This window comes from Diuraphis noxia, unplaced genomic scaffold (assembly GCF_037042655.1).
Source record: "Diuraphis noxia isolate RWA-SAM2 unplaced genomic scaffold, SU_Dnox_SAM2 contig0004, whole genome shotgun sequence".
NCBI classification, from domain to species: domain Eukaryota; kingdom Metazoa; phylum Arthropoda; class Insecta; order Hemiptera; family Aphididae; genus Diuraphis; species Diuraphis noxia.
Window position 1 is genome coordinate 34,435,697 of NW_028301714.1, and position 22,313 is coordinate 34,458,009.

The following is a 22,313-nucleotide window of genomic DNA, read 5'->3' on the forward strand; positions in this document are numbered from 1 at the left end:
GGAGAGGTTTCGGAAGTATTCATACAAATGTGTACCATGGATGAACAATATAATGGGGAAATGGGAGAAATACAAATGTCTATGTAAGCTAAGTAATGGCTTAATGTCATTTAAATCTAAATGTATTACTGTATTAATATAATTAATATTTAATACTTATTTGTATAATAATATATTGTCTTATTATGATTAATGAGAACTCGGTAATATCATGTAATTAATTATTATTAAACTAGTTAATATTTTTTGAAATCTTAATGTTGGTACCTACTTATATCAAATTTTCAAGTTAAAAACGTTATGATTTATGTTGACAGTCACCGGTGTATGTTGACATTCACTAAAAATCATAGTGAATGTTGGCAAAATGGTCTTTACGCGTTCATACAACCGGTGATTGTTGACATTCACAATAACGGATAAGTGCATGGTAAATATTGACCACGCTCGAAGTATGTTGAATTGTAAAACTCACTCACTACAGTGGCGTGCCCAGCAGGACAGGTAGGCCCAGGCCTACCCTGTTTTCAAATAATAATTATTAATATTTTTCAAGAAACATAATTGTATACATTTTTTCTTCATAATACGATATGTAATTGAATCATTTTGGAACAAAGATTATTTATTAGTTATCCACTTACAGCAAGCGTTATACGTTTTTATACGTTATTATTAATTCTTTCCTTCGTCGCAAACAATTATTGTAGCCACAGTACTGCTTATCGGCTAAATAGTACGACTAAAAATAGTAAATAATATATAGACAATAATACATCCGAAGAGAGTTATTTATACATTCGTCACTGGCCGTTTACTGCCGACAATCGTCATTTGATATAAGATAATGAATAATATCAAATATGGTTTATAAAATATGTTATTTTTTGGTATTAATCTATTAATAATTTATTAGTTTATTACAGTGTGTACTGTGTAGACGTATTAATTATAGTGACTTGTGTATAACCAGGCCGATCGAGGAAATCGTTTTGTCTGTTTTTGTTTATGTAGATCATTAGAAAAACCTAAGTACTTTTTTATTTTATATAATAATTAAATAAAAATAAAAATATGATAACCCAATTTTTTAAACCTATTCCGAAATTCACAAAGACATTGAACGATGATGATAGTACAATAGATCAACCACAAACGAAAATGTTAAAATTAAATCTTTAAATATTATTAACAAGTCAAACAGGAGGAATAAATCCTTCAATAAATTGTGTTGTATTATATTATTTTATACTCATTTTTTTTCTAATTCAATTTAAAAATATTATGAAGTTTCAAAAAAAAAAATAAAAAATAATGTGTATTGTGTATATATTATATAAACTTAAATTATTATAACCCGGCCTATCCTACATTTTGATCCTGGGCACGCCTCTGTGTAAAAGGTGTTTTTGTATTATTTTGTAAAATTAAGACGTTATTGCCCAGTTACAATCTCGATTGGAAACGTTTGGATCTCGGTTTGGAATTTTGGATGTTAATAATTTCATTGTATAAGACAATCTGATCGCAAATTGTTATTGCAAGATTTCTCAGATATTAAATTGCTATTTATTTTCTGGATGCCTGATCTGTTCATAGCACTCTCATATTAGTTTTAAGTTCTAATATTTTAAATAAGGCCATAAGTAGGGTCTTTTCAAAGACGCGTTGACTTCATCAGCTCTTGACGTATGTGAAGTTGGCCCACCCATATAATAGAATTTATTTCAAAGCACCACTAATATTTTGCAAGTAATTTGCAAGAATTTGCAAGCCCGTTTTTAGAATTTGCAAGTAATCGGTTTTTGAGTAATTGAAGGGTGGGCCAAATTCACGTAGCCCACACAAGTTGTCCGAAAAGGTCCGAATATATACCAAACGATAGCTTTTGATTTGCAAGAATTTGCAAGTCACTGGGTGGGCCAACTTCACATACGTACCAAAAACACTGCTCAGGAATTTGAATATGGAACAAAAAAAATTAAACCCTTATTGTAGTTTTTTAACTAAAGGTATATAGTAGATACATTACGCAACAATGCTATTATAGTTATTTTTAAATATTATAATAAAACATGTTATTACATACTTCTTCTTAAGTCATACATATTATTTATTATACTTACTTGATCAAATAAGAATAATTATTTTTATATTACACAATTAAAAAAGAAGATAATCTATATTGATATGTAAATTAATTAAATTAACTGATAACCTTGACAATATAGTAGTTACTTATATACTATAAGTACCACATACTACATAACATATTGCGCTGCTACAATCGAGAGTAGTTGGTTATATACTTATGCAGATAAGTACAGACATACACGTGGGCAGGCTTTAAAACCTGTGGTGCCTATATATTATCATTGCCAATTCTTCGGCCCTTTGGTCAACAATTTTACAAAATATACAGCACAAATGTAGTTAATTTTTTAGTATATGTAATGTATAAGGCATATACATTACACAATATATTAAACTATGTAGTTAGTGAATCATAAAATATATGAGTAATATGATTGGGCATAGGGTGTTAAGGCCTATAAAAATTCACAGAACGAACTTTGACACGACCGACGCGCACACCAATGAGTACCTACAGTAAGAAGATATGTGACAAAAATAGTTTTATATACCTATATTATAGGTATAGTAGGTATACAGATGCAAAGATGCAGTGATCATTCATCGAGGAATATTTTAAGAGTATTTAAATTACAACGTAGCAGGATATTGGATATTCACTCAATTTCTCTTGTAACGATATTCTTATTTTGTTGTTGATCAAAAACGAATAATCCTAGAAATTCAAAATTTACACCATTTGTTTGTTATTGTTATGTTTATTGACAAAAAATTTACCCCGCGACATAGGCCATTGGGTTACAAGGGTTATTATTTACATCAAAATAATATTTATAAGGTGCTTATATTTTATTTTGTAGTTCTGCATTTGTGATGAACTTGAAAGTGACTGAGTGCGATGATCTGTTGTGTAACCGTTAATATAGGAATAGATTTATGTAGGAAATTAGACATTAGTTATTGATATTACAATATTTACAACGAAATCTGTGTTAATTAATTAATATTATATACTTTGGATCTAAACAATAATAATTTTGAGTAATATTAACTTTTTTTCTAATGTTATTTAAATAAAAATAAATGTTCTGTTGTTTAATAGAAATGAAATGTTAATTTTAAGTATTTTAATACAGGGTGTCCATCAAGGATTTACCCATTGCGATATCTCACAAAATAATGGAGATATTAAAATTCGGGTTTCATAATAAGATTCACAGGGATAAGAACTACAATTATTTCATTTTTTAATTTATTTTAATGTTTTTGTAAAAAATTAAAAAAAATTTTTTTTATTTATTTCCAAAAAAATTAAAGATAGCCATTTTGCACAGTTTATTATTCTAAAAATATTGAAGTTTCAAAATTTTATTTTCATTAATTTCTCGATTTTTAATATTTTTTCTAGTATTGAAGAAATAAAATATGATTATAAATGCATACCTATTTATTAGGAACACGGAAAGTATTCGGCCGGCTGTATGGGAATGCACGCGGCGCGGTGGTCACATGTTTGATAACATTACGGAGTTAAATAATTCACAATTTTTCTCGGAACTAAAAAAAATATTAAAAATCGGGAAATTAATGGAAATAAAATTTAGAAACTTCAATATTTTTAGAATAATAAACTCTACAAAATGGCTATCTTTAATTTTTTTGGAAATAATTAAATAAAAAAATATATTTCTTAACTTTTTTCCTAAAAAATTAAAATAAATTAAAATATGATGTAATTATAGTTCTTATCCCTGTGAGTTTTATTAAAAACCAGAATTTCGATATCACCATTATTTCGGGAGATATCGCAATGGGCAAATCCTCACGGGACACCCTGTATATATATTTTATTTGCAGATCTGTAAAAAGTTTAATTTATATGTATTGACTCTATTGAACTTATCCACCCGAAGGTACAAGCCTTGTTTTTTGGGTAGTGTTTTAATAATTTTGTTTTATTTTTTACTGTTTTGTGTATATTTCAATGACGTAATATAGGTATTATTATTATTATAGTATTATGTATAAATTCTATGTCCCAATATATTATGTCTGTGTTGGCTAGTAGGTAACTACTAACTAGTAACTTGTAAAGTTGTATCTAAATAAACATATTATGTGTAAATTTAATGTGTAATATAGGTATCAATACCGCCAATATTGTGCTGGCTATAAATATTATTATTATTATTATTATTATTATAGTAACCTGATTAGTGTATTGTTTATTGTTGACGACGATTGTTCCTATACACTGTTTAAATGTTTAATCGAATTTAATAAGTTTATTTAAATTGTAATATTTCAACAGTGAATTTTATTCTTTAACTTTATTTTTTATATTTTTATATAGTATTTAAAGTAAAGAAATGCAATGTTTTAAATTAATCGATTTGTTCTCCTCGACTTAAAATAGCTGCCAACAAAATAACGCAAAGTTTCAAGAGTCAGTTGATATTCTGTCAACCCAGAAGCTGTGGCTGCAGGTCGTACATTTAGTATAGCTTAAGTTATTAGTGTTATTACCTATATCCCGTTTCATTCATGTTAATATCACTTTATACAGTTGAAATAAGTAATATTTCTAGAATGAGATATTTATAATATTTTTTGTAGAATGATAGGTGAACTAAAGAATCTCAAAAACCAGAATTTTAGTTAAATAATTTACTAGCAGGAGCTACGGGGACTTGTTATATGTTAAAAAAATAATGAGATTATAAATTCATATCAAAATCTTATTTCAAAAAGTGGCTAAGACTACCTATGGTTATCATGGTAAACACTTATACTTATAAAACAGTGCATGTTGCTATTCAAATTTTTGTTATATCTGCTTCTAAAATTCCAATAATAATAGTGCTCACTGCTCATTAAATATATAATAACAATTTAGCTATAGATCTTCTTATTGTACTCTCTGTAAAGAAATTTCACTTCTAAAAATTGACTAAATAATTCCTTAATTATAATTAATTACTCATGCTTTTTATGGCATAAATTAGTATTCAAATGTTATCGTATTGTGGATGTAACACCACTATTCGTATAAAAGATTATTTTTATTTTGGTATAATTGTTAATTGAATCAATTGCAGTCCAAAAATGTAAATATGTGCACACAAGTAAAATTTTACAAATATGTATATACAATGTGTATTGTTCATAACAATCATAAGTTATAACTATAATTTAAACTATCTATTATTATAATAATACAATATTTAATAAAACTGCGTATTAAAAAGCAGTAATAAATATACAATATGTATAAAATATGAAATATATAATGTTAACTAGAATTATTACTGAATATTCAAATGGCTGAAATAGTATATACTGATGTATTAAATAACTAAATAAACAGTCTGTTTGAGGAATGAGGACTAATAATATGTAAAAAAATATTTTAAACACTTTTCAGGCAGAATAACAACGTTTAAAAAAATTATTTTACAATGTAAAAATGTAGATACGCCTAAATAAATATCTAGACCTTTCAGCTTTAACTTACACTTTTATGTATGATAATGCAGTACACTTATAGCCTTAAATTATTTATATAATAATAAAACTTTGGTACTATCCTACACATACGTGCAGGTAAATCAATATTGCCATAAAGACCTGAGATATATCGAGTGCTTATATAATACTTAAATATTTTATATATACATCATATAGTATTGTAGACCTGTAAACAATTATTAGAAATATTATTTAAAGATTAGGTTAGCAGAAAACATACCAAAACATTTGTGTAAATTATAGGTATCAATAATTGTAATAATTATTAAAATAACATATTTTTATACACAAAATTAATTACACTTTTATTTTTTAAATATGTATCAATTTAATTTTTTTTATAACATAAAAAACAAAACAAAAATAAGTCATCTCGACTTTAACAATATTGGTTTGTTAACTTTTAATTTTAAACTTATAAAAAACAGTACCTATACAAAGTTAATTTTTAGTTTAAAAAAATCTATTAAATATGACTATATTTTATTTATTTGTATGAAAACTAGTAAAACAGTTGTTTTTTGCTGTAAGGTATAAATAAATATTACATTTCGTAAATTTTACCCTTGTTCTACTTTTGCAATTCTTCATCCTGCAGTTCCTAGCTGTTGATAATTTACTTACTTCGGGCCAATGTTCAAATCTGTCTTTCACCTTTGTTGTTGGTGGAACTGGAGCTCTATAATTTTGTGGCTAATATAGTTTTTGAGGAACGTCTTCAGTATCTGATGAACTGTATTCTTCAGGCAATGAACGTTTTTTTACAGTCGTATCCTTGTCCAACAGACATTTTAAAATTCATGAGGTGCAAGATTTCTTTTTTAGGTAGTCGCATTTTTTCAGCATCTTCACGGTACTCCATCCATGCATTCACTATACTTAAATCGATAAAATGTAATGCCACTTTTAGGGTTCATTTTTTAGTTTTTACCCATGTTGAATAACATTCAATCTGTTGATCACAATGGCATACGTCCACTCCACCCGTATATTGATTATATGATTTTACAATAGCTGAACAAGGAACTTCAATTTCCTTGTTTTCTGTCTTACTCCACCTCTTTACCGTAACACGTGGTTCTGCTCCTGTCATATTAGATAGTAAAGTAACATATTTGCTATCTTTCCATTTAACAGCTGTTATTTTGTTTTCATCTCTAGTGAACTCTTCCCAGGCACCTCTTTCAAACTTTTTGTCTTGACTAAAATTAACATTTTTTAGCCAATTTGACATAATTGTACCTGTAGCCATTATTTTTTTGCTTATCAAACGATCCATTAACGCCACAGTAGTAAAATATCGATCAAAAAATGAAACTGATCCTTCGGGGATAGTTTGAGATAAATGAATGACAACCGCAGGTCCTAGTCCCAACGTTTTATCCTGAAACGGTGTTTCGGCGCCTTGATATATTTCAAAGTCTAAAACTTTGCTTCTGGACGTTGTAATAACAACATTTTTCAAACCTGTGGGTCGGGGTTTGTTTTTTACGTACTGCCTACGTGCCTATTGGGACATCGACCTGTAAAAGGTATCATTTGCTCGTTGATTGAATAACAGCCAACCGAACGTGGTATACTCGCCTACAAGTGTTACGAACTTGGTCTGCAATTGGTTGAATTTTCCAAAGTTTACTATTATTATCAGTTGGACGGTTATTTATTTATTCATATCAACATAGTGTAGACAAGTACGTAAAATCAAAAATCTGTCCCTAGTTATAAATTGACTGCTTGAGAAATACAATTCAAACCGTAACTTCTATTCCAGTACATACGAAGTCGTGGATACTTAATATTATGCTAATCATTGCATGAACACCATATAATATTTTAATTTCGTCAGCTGTTGTTTTAAGTTCTTTACCCATTTTATTTAAAGCGTACTGTTGGATACCAAATACATTATTTTAAATTTCGCGCGACGTGGCTGTCACGTCCCGTGTCGCAATGTTTGCCATCCTGGAGTCTATCGCCGACGCGCAGTAGAGTTGACCTTTGTACCCTCGGAGGGGACGGTCTCACCGCAGTCGAGCCTCCAGCGATCGGCCGCCGCCGCCGCCACAACTTTGTCATTTTCTAGCAGTCAATCGTCATAGGCAATGTGTCGTATACCTTGCCGCATACCTCGCCGACGCGAATAGCTGTATCATCGTCATTCTAATTTCTAGGACAACTTACTGCTTCGTCACCACATTACCACCTGCTTTCAACCACAGCATATCAGGTCGTACACACGCTCGTTTTTGTATTTGTTATATACTTATATATAACCGTCATCGTCATAGGTATCCGACTTGGTTTTGTCGTATTATTATTTGATTTGATTTATTATTCGTCGTCGTCTTCGACGTTCTCAGTATTATATTGTTTTGCCGATCGACTTGTGATCGTGCACCATTACTATTACTAACACTAGTGCGTAAGATTTTTACCTTGCAGAACCTTATAATAAATTGTTTGTACATTATCTACCGCAACCGATTGTCTTATGTTTGCATTAGGGTACCTCGCATCAGCAACATTATAATTTAAGTTATTACATCAACCAGCTCCTATTTTTATCACCTTTAAATACAGTCCATTTTTTCCCCTTCCCACAGAGTTATCAATAGGTCGCCGACGAGGTAAGTCACGCACGACGTGCTATACGCGTATAACATGTAAACTTTGATCACCACAATCTCCATCTGAATCGGAAAAATCAGATTCCCCGAAATTTTGTTTAGTTTTGGGCTTCCAAGTACGATCGGCATCCGAATCATCTCCACTCTCGCATTCAAAGTTAGAATCACTTAATGCGGCTCAATAAAAATTGTACTTAAATTTTCACGACGCATAATTAATATTCTAATTTAAATTAAAAACAAAAAAAACAAAAATTATTTAAATTAATTATGATACGCACAAATGTGTAGGTCAACAATACGACGTTATTTCGTGCGAATGGTGAACAACAACTAATATATAATAACGAAATAAAAACGTCATTAGATTTTAATATAAATCGATATGTATTACGATAGCATACGTTAAACACGAGTTATTTATAACCATTGGAAATTGACAATGTTATGACTGCATAAATGAGAAATTAAAAAAAAGAAAAGTATACTAAATTATAAATAGAAAATTCTAGAATTATTCTGGTTGGTTATCGGTAACATACACATCGTGTAGTCTAGGAACGAAACCCATATCATACTTCAAAAAAATAATACAATATGATGAATCACAAACATGTAGGTTAGTAAACAATAAGAACAAACAAAACTCAAGCTCGGTCTTTAGTTAATACGCACATAAGTGTAGTATAGGTGAAAATTGCTACGTTGATAATTTGCTGGCTCGGGCTAAAAAATGTATACATAGTACGTACCTACAAGTCATTTTTTGTTGAAAATAGAAACATAAGTAAAGTAAACCAAAAATTATACCACTTACTCTGACTTAACACAGTCAAAAGTCTATAAAACACGAATAGTTACAAAATTGTACAGAAGTGTACCAATCAAAATAAAATACAAATTTAAGATTTAATTCTATAAGATATATCATTAAAATGATTTATTTTCTAATTCAATGCCCAACATGATTCTCGTCACGATTTGAGCAATTCATAAGTCGTCGCATATCGCATTTACCCATATTCACGTTTGTAATCCAAAAGTATAAATTATAAATCCTTGAAAATAAAAATCGTGTGAATATAACTCCTACTTACCGAAATGAACTATACAGGCAGAATCAGATGCAAAAGGAGCCATGTGAGCGATGCCCCCTAAATGTAAAGAAAAGAAAAATATGTACTCTATAAGTGTGTAAAGTATTGGTAAAAATGTTTAGTAAAAAACTGTTGATTGACACACATGTTGTGGTTTTCCATGATTTGCATCGATCCAAGTCAGACATTGAACACTATATTGTCCGGAAATCGCTGCGTAACAAGTAAGACGAAGCTGAATATTGTTACCGTCAGACATCGGTTTGGCTACGTTGGCCACCATCGCGGTTAATTATTCTGGCATTCTGATCACGTCAACAATCAACCGTAGTTTAGGAATCTATATGATCGGATTATTAACGACGTATCGGACCGGACTTCCACAGAACGGTATCCGATCGCTGTCCAATTGGAGAGGGTCAGTCGTGTACGCCATCGTAAACCGGGTACATAACTATGAAGAAGCCGGTTATACGTTGCGTGGAGCACCATCAGGTTATCCGCGTGGGCACCAATGCACACCGTGTTATACAGTGATGATTGCGATACACTTCGGAGCGCACCGTTCCGCATGTGTAACTCAGTTGCACCGATCCTCCCGCCCTACTCCGAGTCCATCAGTACCATCGCTGCTTGGCGTTAATTCGGATGGCAATTCGTCACTAACGTCTTTCCACCGAACGGTATCTGGTCGGTTCCCAGTAGTGGCGTGGCGATGACATATCGTGCACACTATTGTATACCGGCCGTTGCCTATCATGGTGTACCCACGGATAAACATTGCGTGGAGCACTACCAGGTATATACCGTGTGGGCGCTATTATGTACACCGCGTTCTACAGAGGTAACCGGGATATACAAAGCGATGAACCGTCTTGTTGTATACCTGAATAGCACGATTATACCACTCTTTTGCCAGTCGATCAGTACCATCGCCGCTTGGCGTTAATTCGGTTGGTGATTCATCAAAAAAGACTTTCCACCGAATGGTATCCGATCGCTGTCCAATTGGAGGGGGCCAGTCGTGTACGCCATCGTAAGCCGGGTACATAACTATGAAGAAGCCGGTTATACGTTGCGTGGAGCACCATCAGGTTATCCGTGTGGGCACCAATGCACACCGTGTTAAACAGTGATGATTGCGTTACACTTCGGGGCGCACCGTTCCGCATGTGTAACTCAGTTGCACCGATCCTCCCGCCCTACTCCGAGTCCATCAGTACCATCGCTGCTTGGCGTTAATTCGGATGGCAATTCGTCACTAACGTCTTTCCACCGAACGGTATCTGGTCGGTTCCCAGTAGTGGCGTGGCGATGACATATCGTGCACACTATTGTATACCGGCCGTTGCCTATCATGGTGTACCCACGGATAAACATTGCGTGGAGCACTACCAGGTATATACCGTGTGGGCGCTATTATGTACACCGCGTTCTACAGAGGTAACCGGGATATACAAAGCGATGAACCGTCTTGTTGTATACCTGGATAGCACGATTATACCACTCTTTTGCCAGTCGATCGGTATCGTCACCACTTGGTGATAATTCGATTGGCTGTCCGTCTGAAACGTTGTCGTATGAGTCAATAGACTCCTGACACGTGTTGTTTTGACGTCAGAATTACAGTTTAAGCCGCGATGGTGGACAACGTCGCCTGGACCGTGGCTGTTGTACTAATTATAGTCCGCTTCGTCTTAGGTTCACTGAAAAGACTGGATTTTCATTTCAAATCAATGATTAACTACGTCACATTTGACGAAGTAAGAAACGCATTCTGAAGGCACCAGCTGTAGGTATGTAAACATCAATTACTTCTAATAAGTATTCTTATAGTACTTTATACATATCATCTGTCCATATTATATTGTAAATGTTTATAAAAAGGTCAAGGCGTTTCATGGTAAATAGTTATAAAGTACACGTACCTACTTTAAAAAATGCTATTTTAATAATTTAACGTAAGATACTTAATTTTTCGAAAAGCTTTAACTTTTTTACTAAATTTATTATTTGGAAATGTTAAAATTTAATGAAATCTACAATTAATTACTATTTTTTATACATGATAAACATGAATCAAATTTAGATTTTTAAATGGTAACATTTTTATTTATTACCTACAAATTATTACACTTTTATTTTAAGGTTTTCTGTTTTTAATTTTGTAATTTAATTCAATAGATTTTGAGATGTAACCATTTCGAAATACGATATAGGAGAAACTTTTTGTGATGTTTTTCACTTTTCCCTATTAATTTTTGGCCAATCATACACATGCACTTATAAGTTATTTCATTACACATAACGCTTAATTGGTGATAATGAACTTATAATTGTGGACTTACTTGCGGACGTTAATTGTGGACCTTCTCACTCTCGTGGGAAGTATTTTATACTACGGGTATAGCTAACCCGGGGGCCTCGAGATCCTTCTTGCGGAAAATTTCAGGAAAACGATTCAAGTATAGCCAAGAGCATCTCAACTCCAACACGAATGTCCTTTGGATATATAGGATAAGTGATAAATAATCAATAAACACCCGTATATCAAATATAGAGTGCGGTTGGGCAGCGATGACTTCACTAGAATATCACGGCGTAAATCAAGTATTGATAGTCCGACGTGATTATTCACGTTACTTCTTAGAAGTAATATCGAGTTGTAGAAAGCAACGGGATACTACTACATTAAATTCCCTACTAAAAATCTTGTTAGCAAATAATTAAGTTAAAATGTTTACTGTCGACTGTACTACGGATGTCGGATCCCCAAATTTGGCAGTGAAAGTAGAAGTAGCACTTCCTCGGTCATCAACCAGCGAAATCCCTACAATAACAGCAATATTAGTAAGGATAAAGATGGATCCCTAATAAGGATATTAACAGAGCGATAGGCGGATTCGTACAGATATCGGCTAGAATTAATAGTACAATTAGAAGCAATTTCAAATAAGATAAATATTATAGCAATTTACGCTCCAACTGCTTAGAGTGACTAAAAGTTAATAGACAATTTTTTCGAAGACCTAATGATGGGAGACTTTAATGCCAAAATTGGTGAAGGTTAAATTCCAAGTGTAGTCGGACAGTTTGTGTTAGTAGTAAAAAATGACCGTGAAGAAAGACTGATTCAGTTTTGTATAGAAAAGAAACTGACAGTAATGAATACTTGTTTTAAACTCTCCAAAATACGATTATACAATTGGAAATCTCCTGCCGATACAAAATTGCATGTGGTACGAAATCAAATAGATTACATTTTAATTAACAACAGATATAAAAATGCAATCCAAACGTTCTAACATACCCAGACACTAGGCAGGCTCGGATGCAAAGGGAGTCATGAGAGCGATGCCCCCTAAATGTCAAGAAAAGAAAAAATGTATTATATTAATGTGCTAAGTATTGGTAAAAATGTTTAGAAAAAAGTTTTATTTTTTTAGTTTTTATGTATGTAAAAATAATACTAAATAAATCCATTGTTTTCAATTATTGAATTGTCCTGTTTAGAATTTGGTAATAAGATGGCGTCAAACAACGACATGACGAATAGCGTTCAACTCATATCGTAATTGCCCGCATTTATATGCTTACCGTTAGATATATTTTGATTTAGTATTATTCATTTTATTCTGTGCAACTATAGATAAACTATTGAGTTTTATGCATGTTATTATGCAAGTTATTATTTTTATTACATACAAATATTTTGTAAAATTAACTCCCCCGCTGACTGCCTTTTATTACAAACCGAACTTGATGCCTTCTTCGATTGGACACAGCAGCTTAACCTAACCCTCAACTTGGACAATGTCACTCTATGACTTTCTGTAGGAAACGTAGCCCCATACTACACTCATATTACCTTGGAGCTCCCTCTCCTACGCGTTCATCTTATCAAGGACCTAGGCTTCTATCTATCACCCACCATCTCCTTCAAACACCACTTAAATGTTACTGTTGGGAAGAGCCTGAAGATCCTCAGATTCATCAAACGAAGCATAACCCTCTTTACCTCCACCACCTTTCTCCGTACCCTCTACTTCAGCCTTTTCCGTTCCATCCTCGAGTATTGATCGGTCGTTTGGTTTCCATATCTGGCTTGTGATCAATTACGCCTTGAACGAGTACAAAATCGGTTCCTATCTTTTATTTCCTTTTTATTAAATATTAAACACCGGCCCATGATTCTACCGTTATCCGCTCATCTCTCAATATCCCAACTCTGGCATCACGCCGTAATCACGTGGACCTCAAGTTCATCACATCGCTACTCAACGGTACTATTGACTCTCCCGACTTAATAGCCACTGTTTCATTTCGCATTCATCCTACCCTACGAGACACCATTCTTTTTTCTCTATCCCTACCCATATCACCTCGTATGGTCATAACCAGTCTCTCCACAGAATGTTACGCCTATTAAACCAATCTTAGTCCTACCACATTTTTCAGCTTACTATCTTCACTACCTGTTATCTAATATTTAATTCTATTAATTTTGTTATCTACTTATATAATTTATGTACTTGCTGTATTTTATAACTAAATGCACTTCGGGGTGTATAATCATCAAATAAAAATAAAATAAAATAAAAATTATTTGAAATTAGTAAATTATATAGTTGAAGAACTTGAATAATTCTAGAAAAGCCAAATCCCTGGCAACAGTTATATGTGTCAGTGAAATTATTGTTCCACTTTATAGTCTCTCTCTTACGGCTTAGCTACACTCTTCAACTAAGTAAATGTTCTAAAAATAAAAAGTCTATTGAATTACACGAAGAAGCCAATAAAATAAAAGATACACGACCTACTTGTTATATCAGAATATCGAGAAAAATGTTCTGCTCGGTTAACAAACATTGATAAATCATCTGAGAGAATGGCTAAAAGTCGGAAACATTATTGGAAAATTTTGAGGAACCAGACGTTTTCCGTGTATATAAGATCAACAATCAAGAAAGGCACCGTTGTCCGTGGCATGTTGTACCCAGTCCTAAACCGTTCCAGCCCCGTATCCACCATTACAAAAAGTATCATACCGCAAGTGCATGCCAAACATTTTCTGTCTTAGGCAGTTGAAATGGAGACATGGAGACCAGTAATATCGGAAGTAACGTGGAATAAACTTGAAACCGTTCAAAATATTGGTCTCCGCACCATCTCTTCATTGCCATTGATTGTATCAAACCAGGAAATTATCTCCTCAACACGTACATCCATCCTAAAATAATGAGTAATACACATCAATAAAAATCTTTTCTCCTGAAACTCATGATTAATACCATAGATCACATTAACTGGAATTGTTCTTTTAAAATATATCCAACGTGATATCCACTATGACGTTTACGTAAATATAGTCTTTGACATATTATATTTTAAATTCAACATTAAATTAGATGATACATTGTAAATTATTTTACACGCTATCCTTTAAAAGTACATTAATTCAAGTTCTGATCTTTGAAAATTTAAGGTACACTTAAAAAGACAATCTTTTCAAATTTCTGTACTACTTCACAATTAACTTGTGACAATACCAACCTGATGTACAACAAACATGTTGTGATTTTCCATGTCTTTCCATCGATCCAAGTCAGACATTGAACACTATATTGTCCGGAAATCGCTGCGTAACAAGTAAGACGAAGCTGAATATTGTTACCGTCAGACATCGGTTTGGCTACGTTGGCCACCATCGCGGTTAATTATTCTGGCATTCTGATCGCGTCAACAATCAACCGTAGTTTAGGAATCTATATGATCGGATTATTAACGACGTATCGGACCGGACTTCCACAGAACGGTATCCGATCGCTGTCCAATTGGAGAGGGTCAGTCGTGTACGCCATCGTAAACCGGGTACATAACTATGAAGAAGCCGGTTATACGTTGCGTGGAGCACCATCAGGTTATCCGCGTGGGCACCAATGCACACCGTGTTATACAGTGATGATTGCGTTACACTTCGGAGCGCACCGTTCCGCATGTGTAACTCAGTTGCACCGATCCTCCCGCCCTACTCCGAGTCCATCAGTACCATCGCTGCTTGGCGTTAATTCGGATGGCAATTCGTCACTAACGTCTTTCCACCGAACGGTATCTGGTCGGTTCCCAGCAGTGGCGTGGCGATGACATATCGTGCACACTATTGTATACCGGCCGTTGCCTATCATGGTGTACCCACGGATAAACATTGCGTGGAGCACTACCAGGTATATACCGTGTGGGCGCTATTATGTACACCGCGTTCTACAGAGGTAACCGGGATATACAAAGCGATGAACCGTCTTGTTGTATACCTGAATAGCACGATTATACCACTATTTTGCCAGTCGATCAGTACCATCGCCGCTTGGCGTTAATTCGGTTGGTGATTCATCAAAAAAGACTTTCCACCGAATGGTATCCGATCGCTGTCCAATTGGAGGGGGCCAGTCGTGTACGCCATCGTAAACCGGGTACATAACTATGAAGAAGCCGGTTATACGTTGCGTGGAGCACCATCAGGTTATCCGCGTGGGCACCAATGCACACCGTGTTATACAGTGATGATTGCGTTACACTTCGGAGCGCACCGTTCCGCATGTGTAACTCAGTTGCACCGATCCTCCCGCCCTACTCCGAGTCCATCAGTACCATCGCTGCTTGGCGTTAATTTGGATGGCAATTCGTCACTAACGTCTTTCCACCGAACGGTATCTGGTCGGTTCCCAGTAGTGGCGTGGCGATGACATATCGTGCACACTATTGTATACCGGCCGTTGCCTATCATGGTGTACCCACGGATAAACATTGCGTGGAGCACTACCAGGTATATACCGTGTGGGCGCTATTATGTACACCGCGTTCTACAGAGGTGACCGGGATATACAAAGCGATGAACCGTCTTGTTGTATACCTGAATAGCACGATTATACCACTCTTTTGCCAGTCGATCAGTACCATCGCCGCTTGGCGTTAATTCGGTTGGTGATTCATCAAAAAAGACTTTCCACCGAATGGTATCCGATCGCTGTCCAATTGGAGGGGGCCACTCGTGTACGCCATCGTAAGCCGGGTACATAACTATGAAGAAGCCGGTTATACGTTGCGTGGAGCATCATCAGGTTATCCGTGTGGGCACCAATGCACACCGTGTTAAACAGTGATGATTGCGTTACACTTCGGGGCGCACCGTTCCGCATGTGTAACTCAGTTGCACCGATCCTCACGACCTACTCCGAGTCCATCAGTACCATCGCTGCTTGGCGTTAATTCGGATGGCAATTCGTCACTAACGTCTTTCCACCGAACGGTATCTGGTCGGTTCCCAGTAGTGGCGTGGCGATGACATATCGTGCACACTATTGTATACCGGCCGTTGCCTATCATGGTGTACCCACGGATAAACATTGCGTGGAGCACTACCAGGTATATACCGTGTGGGCGCTATTATGTACACCGCGTTCTACAGAGGTAACCGGGATATACAAAGCGATGAACCGTCTTGTTGTATACCTGAATAGCACGATTATACCACTCTTTTGCCAGTCGATCAGTACCATCGCTGCTTGGCGTTAATTCGGTTGGTGATTCATCAAAAAAGACTTTCCACCGAATGGTATCCGATCGCTGTCCAATTGGAGAGGGTCAGTCGTGTACGCCATTGTAAACCGGGTACATAACTATGAAGAAGCCGGTTATACGTTGCGTGGAGCACCATCAGGTTATCCGCGTGGGCACCAATGCACACCGTGTTATACAGTGATGATTGCGTTACACTTCGGAGCGCACCGTTCCGCATGTGTAACTCAGTTGCACCGATCCTCCCGCCCTACTCCGAGTCCATCAGTACCATCGCTGCTTGGTGTTAATTCGGATGGCAATTCGTCACTAACGTCTTTCCACCGAACGGTATCTGGTCGGTTCCCAGTAGTGGCGTGGCGATGACATATCGTGCACACTATTGTATACCGGCCGTTGCCTATCATGGTGTACCCACGGATAAACATTGCGTGGAGCACTACCAGGTATATACCGTGTGGGCGCTATTATGTACACCGCGTTCTACAGAGGTAACCGGGATATACAAAGCGATGAACCGTCTTGTTGTATACCTGGATAGCACGATTATACCACTCTTTTGCCAGTCGATCGGTATCGTCACCACTTGGTGATAATTCGATTGGCTGTCCGTCTGAAACGTTGTCGTATGAGTCAATAGACTCCTGACACGTGTTGTTTTGACGTCAGAATTACAGTTTAAGCCGCGATGGTGGACAACGTCGCCTGGACCGTGGCTGTTGTACTAATTATAGTCCGCTTCGTCTTAGGTTCACTGAAAAGACTGGATTTTCATTTCAAATCAATGATTAACTACGTCACATTTGGCGAAGTAAGAATCGCAATCTGAAGGCACCAGCTGTAGGTATGTAAACATCAATTACTTCTAATTAGTATTCTTATATTACTTTATACATATCATCTGTCCATATTATATTGTAAATATTTATGAAAAGGTCAAGGCGTATCATGGTCACCTAGATCTGTTATTCATAATTATTATATTTTGTTATGCTTTATTCGAATTTACTAGAGATTGTATTTTGTTTTTATTCGAACTTTCATGACGTTTAAAATAAAGTATTTAAAATGATACTATATTATTATATTAAGGCATGTAATAAAATATAATATGTCTGATAATATTAAATAGGTACTTTTATAAAATTAAAATTTGTTATATATATATATATGTATATATAATACGGTTGACTAAATGGCCGATGATAATTAATATGGGCATTACCTGCTTTTATAGTCTTCACACGCCTATGAAAATATTTATATTTGAATCGTGTCTTCCCACGTCGCCGAAACCCAATTTGCTGACACCCGATTTGCCGACACTCCAGTTCGCCGACACCCCATTTCGCCGACTATTTTTTACATTTTCCCAATTTTCCGATTCCCAATTCGTCGAATATCGGAATATAAATATTATATAAAAAAAATAAACATTATATTATACAAGGTATATGATAAAACTTTTTATACTGGTGAATACGGTAATAGCATCTATAACTTCTGAATTTGTAGCACCTTCTATTCCTGAAGTTATGACAGATCTCCTAATTTCATGAAATGCCTTAGGTTTTTAGTAAGTTCCTCCTTCATTAATCAAAGTTTAGAAAAAAAAACCAACGATTAGCCAACTCAACTCCGTGTGTTGGGTGATTGTGAGGCTTTGATAATATTAAGTTAATTTTATTTTCAAAATAGCACGACCGCTGTAATTTTGTATACATTTATAATATTCGGTTTTGTCCCGTATCTATCCACTCGATGAATAAAATTATTGACTACTAATAAATCATGAATTTTTTCTGATTTTATTTTAAACCATTAAACCATTCCATTTAAATTTTTAACTTGCTAACTATTAAATTTTGAACTTTACAGTACACACGGCTGGAACGAACTAATAAGTGGGAAATCATTTAATCATTGAACTTATCGACAACATATACTGTGTTATTGCTGTCATAAAATCCGTTTTTGATAAAAACTATTGTCACCTGTCGGTGAATCGGGAAAATTGAAACTATATTTATAATTTGTCGGCGAAATGTGAATGTTTTTAAAATATTTTAAAACTGGTATATTTGTCGGGAAACCGAGTTGTTGACAAATTGGGATTCGGCAAAGTGGGTATGAACCATTTGAATACATCATTTAAAATAATTTGTAATTTAAAAACTATGAGAGTAAATGTTTGAAGTAAACTGTCATTCATTAAAGATATTCATAGGTTAAGTCTAAACCGATACATAAAAAAGGGGATATAACTTGCGTAAATATCCATGCTTAGGAATTTTTCGAAAATACTGGAAAAAATTGTTAAAAACAGGCTCTTAACTTGTTTAGAAAAATATAAACTCCTCTCAAAACAGCAATTTGGTTTTAATCCAGGTTTTGGGACGGAGAATGCTTTATATAGCGCAACGCAATTTATAAATAACGCTCTAGACAACAGTAAGAAAGTTATCGCGATTTTTCTTGATTTGTCTAAAGCATTTAATACTATTAATCATAAAAAAATATTTAATATTTTACCTAATTTTGGTATAACTGCTGTGACAAGCTTAAGTTGGTTCACAAGCTACTTGGAAAATAGAAAGCAAACTGTTCGTACTCATTGTATTACTGGTGTTGATCTATCTATAAGCTGCGGTGTTCCTCAATGAAGTGTTTTAGAACCAAGAGGGGTTCATTTTGTACATTAATCATAATATGTGTAATTTGGATATTGACGGAAGAATAGTAAAATATGCAGATGAAATTTTCTTACTCTATTGTGGAGACTCTTGGGGCGATGTTCGTACAAAAGCAACTCGAGAATCCAAAATTGTTATGGAATTTCTAAAACTTAGAAGTCTATCTATCAATTTAAAAAAAAAGTATGTTTATGAACTTCTCGATAAATAATGTTAAAGATAATTTTGAAGAACTTATGTTACATTTCTGTGAAAATGGAACTTTGTGTAATGGCACAGTTTGTCAAAAAATTTTTAGAGTATCTAGTACCCGATATCTAGGCTTAACGTTTGGCAATCACCTGAGAAGGAATCTTCATGTGAATAACATAGTCATGCGTATTTGAAGTGTAAATTACACTTTCTATAAGCTACATAAAATTGTATCTGTTCGTATCGTGAGAACTGTATATTAGCTCTATAATCAAGCCATTTCTCAATAAGGTCTGTTAATCTGGGGATGACTCTCGGATAACGCTCTAAAACCTTTATTGCTTCATCGACGTCAGATAGTGCGCGTATATCTACAAAAAACAAACTATGTTGGATCAACTAAGCATAAATTTAGGGAGCTCAATGAATTACCAGTTGACCTTTTATTCAATAAAAATGGCTATTTTGTGGGTGGTTAGGTTAGACCTAGATCAGTGGGTTGACAAAAATGTATTCAGTAAAAAAAGAGCCCTACGTTCATTTGATGCTATAAAACATCACTTTTAAAAAAATTAGTTGATCATAAATTTGTTGATTATCTTGGTTCTATTTATTATAATTCTATGCCATTCTCTATAAAGAAAAATGTTAATATTAATTATTATTAAAAATAACGCTAAAAAATTAATTGTTGATGGCTGCGTGTATCGTTAAATGTAACTTAGGTTTGATTTTATGATATTACCTATATTATTATTTTTTTGTTTTTTTCTTTCTCTCTCTTTCTATTTTGTATAACTACGCAATTTCTTTTAAGCATATTATGTAACAATTGTAACTCTCTATCTTCGCCACAAGCTTATAGTTTACAGAAGATAGGTAATTCAAATGTATAAATTAATATTAAATTGTATATTTGAATTTAAATAAAAAATTAATAAATAAACAATTTTCTTTTTAAATCTAAGATCAGTAAGATTTGAAATTTTTTTATAATCTATAATATATCCTAGACAGATAAACCGTTTCCGCTCAGAATCGTTTTTCGTATACAATAATAATATAATATAATTGGATTCAAATTTAATTCCATTCATTACAGTAACCTACTGGTCTTACTGTACAGCAGAGCGACATCCACGACTTATCCACTTTTTTTCATTTAATTATTTCCAAAAAAATTAAAGACAGCCATTTTGTAGTTTATTTTTCTGTAAATATTAACGTTTCAAAATAAAATTTTATTTTCATTAATTTCCTAATTTTTAGTATTTTTCTAGTTTTGAAGAATATCAATATAATAGTTACTAGGTACACTGAAATAATTGTTCGGCCGCCCGAATGAGTACTCGCGCAGCGCGACGTTTCACTTTTATTTTATAGGTAACACTTCGAAATGTATATATAATTGTATTATCTAATTTTACTTTGCCATTAGAGCAACATAAGGTTTTGCATTCTAAAAAATGTTCTGGCAAACTATTGTAGGATCTCCTAGTTAATAAAATAACAATGTTTATATATTTGCCAGAAGACGCGAGCACACAAATCCTGCCTCGGTTATTAGCAGTATACAATATGTACAATAATATATATAGGTATACTTAGTTAAAAAAATGAGAAGGGACGACCTAACGCTCGCAGGCAAGTGCATTTCAAGAATCAAAACAGTTATAAATTGTACTCTAAAATTTATGTATGTAAAATAATGAAAAAAATTGAGAAGGGGTGACCTAGCGCCCGCAGGCAAGTGCATTTCAAGAAGCAAACAAATTTTAATTGTACTCTAAAATTTATTTAAGTAAAATAATGAAAAGGGGTGCCTTAGCAGCCACAGGCAAAGGCATTTCAAGAAGCAATAAAATTTTTTTTGTACTCCAATATCGAAACATGTTTAAAAAAATGATAAGGGGTAACCAGCGCCCTCAGGCAAGGGCATTTTAAGAAGCCAAAACATTTTAATTGCATTCCAAAATTTTATTTAAGTAAAATAATGAATAAAAATGGGAAGAGTTGACCTAGCGCCCACAGGCAAGGGCATTTCAAGAAGCAAAACAATTATAAATTGTACTCCACAATTAATTTAAGTAAAATAATGAAAAAAAAAATGAGATGGGGTGACCTAGCGCCCGTAGGCAAGTGCATTACAAGATGCAGAAAATTTTTAATTGTACTCCAATATCGAACCAAGTTAAAAAAATAAGGAGTAACTTAGCGCCCTCAGGCATGTGCATTTCAAGAAGCAAAAAAATTTTAATTGTACTCCAATATTGAACCAAGTTTAAAAAAATGAGAAGGGGTAACCTAGCGCCCGCAGGCATGTGCATTTCAAGAAGCAAAATAAAAATTTAAAAAAATGTTGTATTTTTAAAACAAATTGATTACTGCAGCCTTTATCTCCAAGTTCTTAAAACTAAATATGTATTCATAATTATAGTTTTCGTAATGAATTATTTAAATTTTGATTAGATTTAAAAATATATTAAAGAAAGTGATGTGAATGAAAA